Source organism: Anabrus simplex, chromosome 12 (assembly GCF_040414725.1).
Source record: "Anabrus simplex isolate iqAnaSimp1 chromosome 12, ASM4041472v1, whole genome shotgun sequence".
Lineage (NCBI taxonomy): Eukaryota > Metazoa > Arthropoda > Insecta > Orthoptera > Tettigoniidae > Anabrus > Anabrus simplex.
The window spans coordinates 57,528,632-57,540,129 of NC_090276.1; positions in this window are offsets into that span (position 1 = coordinate 57,528,632).

Below are 11,498 nucleotides of genomic sequence, written 5' to 3' on the forward strand. Positions count from 1 at the left end.
TTGCTTTTTGAATAAGCCCATGCTATAGTACTATGAAATGCAAAACTGGTAGGCTATAATAATACAGCATATAAATTACAAGAATATGATGAACTGTTATGAAATACCAATCAATTTCATAGTAGTTGTGTAACAGCCCAAGATGTATTATTATTATATTATTATTTCTTGTGGTCCATGGTGTGGGTTACTGCAGTCACCGCCTAGTTCGAGAACCACAGGCAACGGCTGAGTTGCCTATAACATGGTCCTCAGACTCGAGATACCCTAACATATTCCAAGTCATGGCCTGCTTTGTGCTCAGGTGGCTAGGACCCGTCAGGGGAGAGGTCGTCACTAGGACTATAAGTAAGGTAGCATCCTGCTTCACAGAATCGACCTACCTTGGAACATTTCAAGTAAGCCTCGGACCTATGGAAGTAACGGAGTCCAGGATACAGGCATACAATAGAGAAAGAATGGGTGGCATACAGTGACGCAGCAGTAAAAGCAGGAAGGAAATGCCTAGGAACAACCCTCTCTAAAGGTAGTGAAAAGCAAAATATTGTCGGAATGACAGAGTGAAGGCAGTTTTCAGCGTTCAATTACCACGGGCCAAGTCCTCAGTGTATCTGTGCTCCATGCGGTGGAGCTTGTCATAGGTATCGCACACTAGGGAACATGCATGATCCGGGGTTTTAATTAAAAATATGCTAATCTGATTCAAAATTGCATGCAGAATTCAAAAATGTGATCAGAATGTACAAATAATAACTCCAAACATGATAAAAATCTACGAAAATGTCACGTCACGCAAGTACGCATCTCATTGGCCTGACGTCATCGTACAGGTTGACTGAATTAGCAGACGAAATAACACATAGTGTGCTGTGAGAAGCAGGATACACTTCGCGTATTTCTACTTTATGTTAGTGTCTGGTATAGTTAAATTCGAGGTCTATACATTGGATAATAATCTGAGTGGTATATTTTAGACTTAAAATGAATCCTGCGCAGACAGTGAGGCAGAAAACTTACAGTATAAATGGTGTAGAGTTCCGATGTGTAATAGCACATCGCATACCATAAACAAATTGTTTATAAACGTTCCAAAGACGTTAAAACTAGGGAGAAATGGATTTTGGCGAGCTGGAGAAATGCTGGTGATATATCGGAAAAGTCTACATTTTATTTCTTTGAAGATTTTAACGTAAGATGAATTTGTTTGAATTTTCAAATCACTTTTCCATGTCAGCTGTTCTAGTGGTAAAACTTTAAATTTGAATGTATGATGCTTTATTTAAATGCTTCAATTACATCTTGGAATATGAAAGTAACAAACAGTGCATTAAATAATGCTGATTATTAAAGTATTCTCCAAACCTAACCTATGTTTTGGGTGATCCATATCAAGATAATAAATCAAAGGGGTTATGAACCATTTGACAGCTCTAATTCTACCAATATATCTTGGCATGGGACAGTTATGTATGTCTTTATTGAAGAGCTTAATTGGTAAAGAAATTTAGGCTATATCTAAATACTCTATAATGTAACAAAGAATAGGCGTGTACATCATGAAAGGAAACAACGTGAATTTAACAAATGTATAACACTACACAAAACCAATGCTTGTCTGTTGGGGTCTTATAAGTTAACAATGCTCAATTATAATAATTATCATAATATTAATGAAATAAATATCATAATTGCACACAGGTGAAAATAGTGATGTAGGTGTTTAAAATATTATCCAACTTAGCCTAAGTTTTAGGTTATACAAGCCAAGTCAATAAACCGAAGGATAAAAATACCGCGCGAGTTGGCCGTGCGGTTAGGAGCGCGCAGCTGTGAGCTCGCATCCGGAAGATAGTGGGTTTTGAACCCCACTGCCGGCAGCCCTGAAGATGGTTTTCCGTGGTTTCCCATTCTCACACCAGGCAAATGCTGAGGCTGTACCTAAGTCCACGGCCGCTTTGTTCCCATTCCTAGGCCTTTCCTGTCCCATCGTCGCCATAAGACCTATATGTGACGGTGTGACGTAAAGCAAAAAAGGTCACAGCACCCAAAGACATTCCTGTATTGAGCGACTAAAATGTCACCAGGACACTTTTTTTTTTCCTAATATGCTCAGCTTGTTAAAAGCCAAATGTAATTAATGTTATTGGCTTCACGCCCCGCTAACTACTTCTACGATTTTCGGAGACGCCGATGTGCAGGAATTTAGTCCTGCAGGAGTTATTTTACGTGCCAGTAAATCTACCGACACGAAGCTGACGTATTTGAGCACCTTCAACTACCACCGGACTGAACCAGGATCGAACCTGCCAAGTTGGGGTCAGAAGGCCAGCACCTCAACAGTCTGAACCACTCAGCCCGACTTGTGAAAACTAGATGAAGTCATATTTATCTTTATCATGTTTAACTTTTTCCCTCCACAAAGATATTTAATTCTCTTTCATGGGCCCCGGAAGAGGGTAGGCCACTTGTCCCAACCATAAATATATATTTTTTTGGGAATGATAGATTATAGCCCTATAGTACTATGATCTTTCTTTCTTTCTTTCTTAATCAGTTTATCCTTCAGGGTTGGTTTTCTCTCGGACTCAGCGAGGGATTTCACCTCTACCACTTCAAGGGCAGTGTCCTGGAACGTGAGACTTTGAGTATGGTGATGAAACTGGTGAGGAGGGCCATTACCTCGCCCAGGCGGCCTCACCTGTTATGCTCAACAGGGGCCTTGTTGGAGGATGGGAGGATCGGAAGGGATAGACAAGGAAGAGGGAAGGAAACGGCCGTGGCCTTAGGTGCCTGGAGGAGAAGTAGGAAAATACGAAAAACCACTTCGAGGATGGCTGAGGTGGGATTCGAAACCCTTCTACTCATTTGACCTCCTGAGGCTGAGTAGACCCCGTTCCAGCCCTCGTACTATTTGTTTTCAACTTTCATGGCAGAGCCGGGAATCGAAACCGGGCCTCTGGGAGTGGCACACATTAACCACTACACCACAGAAGCGGACTAGTACTATAACGCAACCTATATGTTTATGTTAGTGCTGAAATCCGATTTCTTACTTTACTAATGCTGACAGCCCGAAAATGTAATGTTATTCTTTAATAGGGGAATCAGTCTAGAAGGAAATGTTGAAAGTGATGTGATATCTATCCAGTTCGTTGTTATCCTAATACTATGGGTTACAGTACATTGCACGTATATAAAAGACGCCACTTACAAACTTGCTTGTTATCCGCGAATTTCTGCGGCCACAAAAGTCACTATTTTTCAAGAATGATGACATTTACACATGATAGATTGTCTGATTGTGCTGTTTTGAACCTTTCTTCTGTCATTTTGAAGTTATTCGCGATCATGAATAAAAAAACAATCGGCTTTTAGCAACGGCTGATGCACAACGGCTAGTAGAGTTGCATGCGGTACTGGATCGTGACGTCACAGCGCGCCGCTGACGTCAGAGGCCGTTTCACTCGCCTTGCGGAAAGGCACTATTAAATATTTTTTTAATGGTAGAAAACAAGGCAACATACCATAATGTAATACGTTTACGTACTATTTCATTGGTGTACTTTTCAAAAAAAATATTCTTGAAAATTATGCATGTTCCCAATTTATCTGTCCTCAGAGAAAATAATTGCTGACATGTTTCTGCTGCAACTAATATTTACTCCCCGTTGTGAGTAGTGAAATGTTGTTTGGTGCCTTTATTATATTATAATAATAATAATAATAATAATAATAATAATAATAATAATAATAAATTGCAAGATACTATGCTGTAATGTACAAAATATTCATGTTCAAATTATGCTCATGTTTTTCTAGTGTAACTTAAAGGATTTATGAACTGTAATTTAATCTTATGACCATTGACTGCAATAAAATACTAAGTTATTATTATTATTATTTAACTCACAGAGGCTTGCAGACTGAACGCTGAAGGGCTTAACTGCCTGTAGCTATGTATGTATGTAATATTCATTTTCTCTATTTCAAGCAATAAAGGGAAGTTAAGTTTTATACACAAGAACTATTTAACTTCATAAAGCATAAAATTACAGGCCAGTCAGTTTGACATGCATTGCATGTACGCTTTGGGAAAGCATTCTTTCTGAATATATTAGACATGTTTGCAAAATTAATAACTGGTTTCATAGAAGGCAGTTTGAGTTTAGGAAATGTTATTCTACTGAAGCTCAACTTGTAGGATTCCAACAAGATATAGCAGATATCCTGGATTCAGGAGGTCAAATGGACTTTATTGCGATTGACCTATGTAAAGCATTTGATAGGGTAGATCATGGGAGACTACTGGAAAAAATGAGTGCAACTGGACTAGAAAAAAAGAGTGACTGAATGGGTGGCTTTTGTTACAAGCCCAAGTCAAGGCTTGGAGTGGAGGCCTCGCCCACACATGCTAGAGAGGCATCCTTGGTTCCTCCACCTGGGTGATACGGTGGTTCAGGTGAAGTGGGGCTGGTGACTGAGGTGAAGGCTCACTGCGGGGCGCTGGAACCAACACATCACTTTGCTCTACGTAGCCTGGCCCGAACTCAGTCATGATAATGCCAAGTGGAAACCACGTGAGTAGGCCTACTGAAGGGGGAACAAACCTGGCTAGGTTCGGGCCAGGGGCGGACCGCTGGATGGACGACTGAGGGGCGTGGTCTCTGCTACGGAGAGCCTAAGTTGTGGGAGGACAATGTATGGCTGTATGGCTCACCACAGATGGTAAGAACGACGCTCAGGACCCTAGAAGGGCCAAAAAACCTATGATTGATTGAAATATGTTTGCTTAAAAAAAGCCAATTTCAAAAATTTCGATATCAAGGGAAGCCATGGAAGCTCCAATAGAGCATATCCAGAAGCAAGCCCAAGATGAAGAAATGGAGACAGAAGTCCCAATTGGACAGGCTGTCGCTGATTCAAAACAAGAAATGGCAACAGAAGCTCCAGTAGAGCAGACTGCTACTACAAGCAAAGCAGAACGTCCATAGAAACAGAACTGAAGATTTCTGCCTCGAAAATCAACAGATTTCATATCGACAGACCACCTCGCAACAGTGCATATTACAAGGAAAGGAAGGGAGCGAGGAAGGAGGCCAAAATAGCGACTGGAACTTGGACGGAGAAGAAGCCAAGGAACAGGGATCGGCGAGAGGCTATCCCTCCGACAATGCCCAAAAGGCTGAGGCCAGGGGATAGTATGCCATCAAGTTCGGCTACAAAACCGCCCGCCAAAAACCAGAAAGAAGAGACGGTCATGTCCTTTTCGGAAAGACTAACTTCAATCAAGGTAGCAATAATACCTTAAACCTCTCCAGATGGGAAACTGAAGGAGGATGACGTGAAGAAACTTACATTTGCTCTGATAGCGCAAATGAAACCGCTTTACATAAAATCAGCTTCATGGTCCGTATCGCACTTCAATAGATTCACAATTAAGTATTTATTTTCCACCTAGTCGATACAATGATTGCTTAAGGCAATTTTTAATGGTCAAAAGTGGTACATGTTTCGTATATTATCAACATCTTCAGCCACATAACACTGTTTAGATGAAAAATGTATAAAATTGACAAAGTAATGCTTTAGAGGAAGTGTCCTTAAAATTAACATAAGATTGACAAGATTAAAACAAACAAATAACTCAAGAGAAAATATATAAATTATTTCTACAATAGAAAGCAGTCGTCAAGGAAACACTTGTACAATATTCCATAGAGAAATTGTCCTAATAAATATTCTTTTCTTAATGATTCATGAAAAAAGATCAATTTATAAATTAAAAATTATACAATTTATAAGTAATTATCGAAATGAAGAAATCCTGATATCACAGTGCGGCTCTTATTATTAATGTAGATGAAGATATAACTAATTCCTAGTTGTCAAATCTTATTAAGCCTGCTTTCCTTTGGAATAGTAACTCATGTCATTCTTTCACAGTTTTGCGCCGGGTGTAATATTGATGATGCGTTCTTCCTTGCTCTTGCCACAGGTCATAAATTTACCAACATAGAACAAGACCTGACCATCATAAAAAAGTTAAAAAAGGGCAGCTTAATGAACACATATGAAGACCTGTACATTCATCTAGACCAACTTGTAAAGAAAAATGATAACCTTAATGAGGCTGTAGAATATAAGAATCCATTATATTATCAAATTCTAGTATATTTGAAAATGCTTGAGAAGGATCACGAAAAAAGAATTGGAATTTCTCCTCCTACAGATAGCCCTACAACTTATTCCTCCTCAGTTGAAGCTATAGGTGACAGCAAGGAAGTTCTTGACACACCTATATCCCCCGCTCCTCCACCTCCTCAGGTGCAAGAGCAAGGAAGAACGCATCATCAATATTACACCCGGCGCAAAACTGTGAAAGAATGACAGGAGTTACTATTCCAAAGGAAAGCAGGCTTAATAAGATTTGACAACTAGGAATTAGTTATATCTTCATCTACATTAATAATAAGAGCCGCACTGTGATATCAGGACTTCTTCATTTCGATAATTACTTATAAATTGTATAATTTTTAATTTATAAATTGATCTTTTTTCATGAATTATTAAGAAAAGAATATTTATTAGGACAATTTCTCTATGGAACATTGTACAAGTGTTTCCTTGACGACTGCTTTCTATTGTAGAAATAATTTATATATTTTCTCTTGAGTTATTTGTTTGTTTTAATCTTGTCAATCTTATGTTAATTTTAAGGACACTTCCTCTAAAGCATTACTTTGTCAATTTTATACATTTTTCATCTAAACAGTGTTATGTGGCTGAAGATGTTGATAATATACGAAACATGTACCACTTTTGACCATTAAAAATTGCCTTAAGCAATCATTGTATCGACTAGGTGGAAAATAAATACTTAATTGTGAATGAAACCGCTGTCAGATGGATGCCTTTCAGGCTTCCTCGAATCTCCGAGGCTGGAAAGTGGAGCAGTGGTACTGATCTGTGTAAATCCAGAAACTAAAAGCTGGCTGGAACAGAGATATGGAAAGCAAAAAGAAAAGCTTGGAGACCGTTCTGTGAGAAAGTGGAAGCACACAATGAAACAGCAAGGCTCCAGAAGATTCTGAAATCAACCCATATAAATCACATGTCTTGAAGAACATCTGAAAATGAACTATAGGAATAAGAACATTTTCATTTTAACGGACAGCCAAGCGGCCATTAAGACACTAGAGGCAGTCCGGATAATATCCAGAATTGTCTGGTATTGCCACTCATTTCTTCTGAAGCTCTCAAAGTACAACATTGTCAAAATAACATGAGTACCAGGCATAAATGTATAGAAGGAAATGAAAAGGCAGATAAACTGGCTAGGAAAGTGGCAGAAACACATTTTGTAGGCCCGGAACCTGTATGCGGGATTTCCTATGGACAAGCCCGACACTACACAGGAAAATGGGTACAAAAGAGACAAATGGAGAACTGGAAAATTACTCCAGGATGCAGGCTTGCAAAGGAACTGAAAAAGGATTAAACAAGAAGCATACTAAAGAGTTGTTGAAACTCAACAGAGGAAATATAAGATGGGTAGTAGACCTGTTGACAGGATACTGCCATCTGAAAAAAAAAAAAAAAACCTACATAGAATTGGAGTAATAAGAGACAACATATGTAGGAAATACAATGAAGCAGAGGAATCAGCTGAACACATACTTTTCGAATGTGAGGCGTTGGGTAGAATCAGACTCTCTACTCTAGGACTACCAGGTGAAGTGAGAGGACAAATCCAAGAAGACCCAATAAGAACAACCTGCTGCTTTGTGAAGGGAGCAGGTATATCTAGGTGGGAATGAAGGAAAAACATGGTAGCAAAAGATCTTAGAGGTCGACACTAATTAGGAACTAATATTTAGAGGCCCCATGAAGAAAACAAGAATGGGTGGCTATATTTCTAGGAAATAGAACTCAGAGAATTAGAGTAGGCAAAGCTTTTTCTGACCCTGTAAAAATCAAGAGGGGAATTCCTCAGGGCAGTATTATTGGACCTTTATATTTTCTTATATATATAAATGATATGTGTAAAGAAGTGGAATCAAAGATAAGGCTGTTTGCTGATGATGTTATTCTGTACAGAGTAATCAATAAGTTACAAGATTGTGAGCAACTGCAAAATGACCTCGATAATGTTGTAAGATGGACAGTAGGCAATGGTACGATGATAAACGGGGTTAAAAGTCAGGCTGTCAGTTTCACAAATAGGAAAAGTCCTCTCAGCTTTAATTCAGTGGCGGCCGGTCAGTACGTGCTACCGGGCTCCAGCACGTAGCTTGGAACTGTAAGGAATATTATTCATGTACAGTACAATTATCCTGGTGCCTTTTCGTTGTTTTGAGTACGATATGAATTTGTGTTTTGTGCAAATCAGGACGAGATCTGTCGAACACCTAGCGCCGTTCTGCCGGGGAACAAGGCTCGTGCTCATGTGATGTGAGCCCTTGCCTGTAGCCTGAAAGAAGCAATACGCAGGCGCAGCCAAGCTTGCAACACTCCCCCTAGCCGGCGGAGTATACCATAAACCGGGATCAACTTTCACTGATCCCGTCTATAGTTACTTCCTCTCCCGCAAGGGGGTAGAAGTACTCGATGCCTCCTGCTACCCGGAGCGCAGCGAGGGATCCAGTCGGCCGTGCTTATGTTGAACGTGGTAAGCGAATCTGCCACTAGAGAGTAGCATCGTCTGGGTTCGAAAGCAAGGTCTGTCTAGGGAGGTCTGGTCACGCTACCACAATCCTTTGCGGTGGCGGCCATATTGGGTCTCAAATATCGTTGTTACGTGGGCGTGCCTGATGTAATGATGTGAGTTATTACTTGTATTTTGAAGGAAAACGGGATACTGCACCGCACCAAATTGTCAAAATAAGACAACTGACGGAATTAGAGTGTTTCGCTTCCCGAGAGATAAGAAAAGGAGAGCTCAGTGGGTACAAAACTGTAGGCGTGACAAATGACAACCTACAGATAATTGCTTCTTGTGCGAGGTTAGTGAAGTTATACATTCGTATTATTCCTGAATAACAGTATGTTTATATGAACTATGTTTTATAATTATAGGTCTTATTATGTTTTTTTTTCTTTTTGCTAGTGGCTTTACGTCACACCGACACAGATAGGTCTTATAGCGACGATGGGTGAGGAAAGGCCTAGGAGGTGGAAGGAAACGGCCGTGGCCTTAATTAAAGTACAGCCCCAGCATTTGCCTGGTGTGAAAATGGGAAACCACGGAAAACCATCTTCAGGGCTGCCGACAGTGGGGTTCGAACCCACTATCTCCCGGATGCAAACTCACAGTCGCGCGCCTCTAACCGCACGGCCAACTCGCCCGGTGTATTTTCTTCTAGCATCATTTTGAAGAATGGCAATTTGAACTAAAGAGGGCAGATGGACGGAAACTACTCAAGTGGAATTCCATCCCAAAAATTTTCGAAGTCCCTAATCCACCTAAGTCTTTGACATATAATAGGAAACCTCCCAAAGAAAGAGAATTGTCTTTCAAAACAAGCAAGAAAAGTAACAGGAAATGTGTAATATTAGTATTGATGTTTATGAAAATTTCCTTTTCATGTATCCGGCTCCATGGCTAAATGGTTAGTGTGCTGGCCTTTTGTCACAGGGGTCCCAAGTTCAATTCTCGGCAGGTTCAGGAATTTTAACCATAATTGGTCAGTTTCTCTGGCACGGGAGCTGGGTGTATGTGTCGTCTTAATCCTCATTTCATCCTCATCACGACGCGCAGGTCACCTACGGGAGTCAGATCAAAAGACCTGCACCTGGCGAGCCGAACTTGTCCTCAGACGCTCCTGGCACTAAAAGCCAAACGCCATTTCATTCCATTCCTTTTCATGTAAACTACAAACTGTGTCATTCCAACCCTACATGCAACGTAGAAATGTTTCACAGATATTTGAAATACTTGTTCCTGTTCAGTTACCAATTATAATCACAACAAACAATAGGCCTATCACTTCAAACCAACAATTTACGTCCAGCTGGCCATCATTACAACAATTGTATTGATAATAGCAGTCTTATACTGTACCGATACTGTAGTTATTATTTACAGCTAAATTTCATTCATCTTAAATGCTCTATAGAGTACATTCTATGGCTGGACAAATACTTAAAGATCACAATACTCGCTTCACTCGCACTAACCAACTACTGTAATTTAATGTACCGTAGCCTAACATAATATCCTAATGTAATCCCTAAAATAGTCTAACCTAGGTTAACTCAACTTAATAATGACTGAATTTCTATTTGTTATGAAATCGTGTCTACCAATGGCTTTAATTTTCTTAACCATTATTATTATTATTATTATTATTATTATTATTATTATTATTTGCACGAATATTAGGACTCACCTAAGAGCCCCGTGGTCGCCAACTCAAGCTCCCTGGTTAGGAGAGCCTGACGCCCATTTCAGTCGCCTCTTATGACAGGCAGGGGATACCGTGGTTGTTGTTCCATTGCCCCTCTTAATAAAGAAAACGCTGAAGGTGATTTATTACAACCGTCGTTTAGTACTTTAAATACCGGTACAGTACTTCAAGTTCAGTATTTCATGTACCGGTAATCATGATATGACACAGGTGCTGTACAGATTTCTATATTTCTGTCAATAAGATTACGTATTTGACAGATGATATTAATAAGAAACACAGTAAGACCTATTTGTAAGGAAGTAAAAGAGAATAACATGAACTTTTCTGTTGATTCTTGTTTCTCAGAAAAGAAAAAAAAAATAGAATTTCAGGCTCTGTTAATTATCTTCCTATTCAAATAGCTGTGAATGTATTCATATCATTTAAGTGTTATACAGTTACATATACATGGCCAGGAGATGCCCAATTAAATTCTTTATCAAAATTGGTTGGTATTTTGTTTTTATTTCAATGTACGGTACCGAAATCCTCTAAATTCGAATACACTTGCCTTTGGTTACGCTCGCTTAAAGACCCAATATGGCGGCTCCATAAGTAGCATTCGTAACTTGACCTCCCTAGACAGACCTTGTTCGAAAGTAAAGCGTAAGTGGAGGCAATCCATCTCACACATGCTTATTAAAATATCCATCTTCCTTTTGTGTCAGTGTGCAGTGTATATAAAGTGAAATTAAATTAGTGTTCTTAGTGGGGATCTATATTCCCACGATTCTATTTGCACTGATGTAAGTTGCGCCATTAGGTTAGTAAAAACAATATTTCTCCAATGAATTATTTATCTCGTAGACAGTTGTCGAAGAATTCATTTGCTTCCAAATTAAAAAATGGAATTCGTAGGTGAGTCAAAGAATCTTTGACTGACCCTAAATGTTATCCCGCATTACAATGTAATTTACTCTGGTGAAATAAAATAGCGTATGGCTTTTAGTGCCGGAAGTATCCGAGGACATGTTCGACTCGCCAGATGCAGATCTTTTGGTTTGACGCCCGTAGGCGACCTGAGAGTCGTGATGAGGATGAAATGATGAT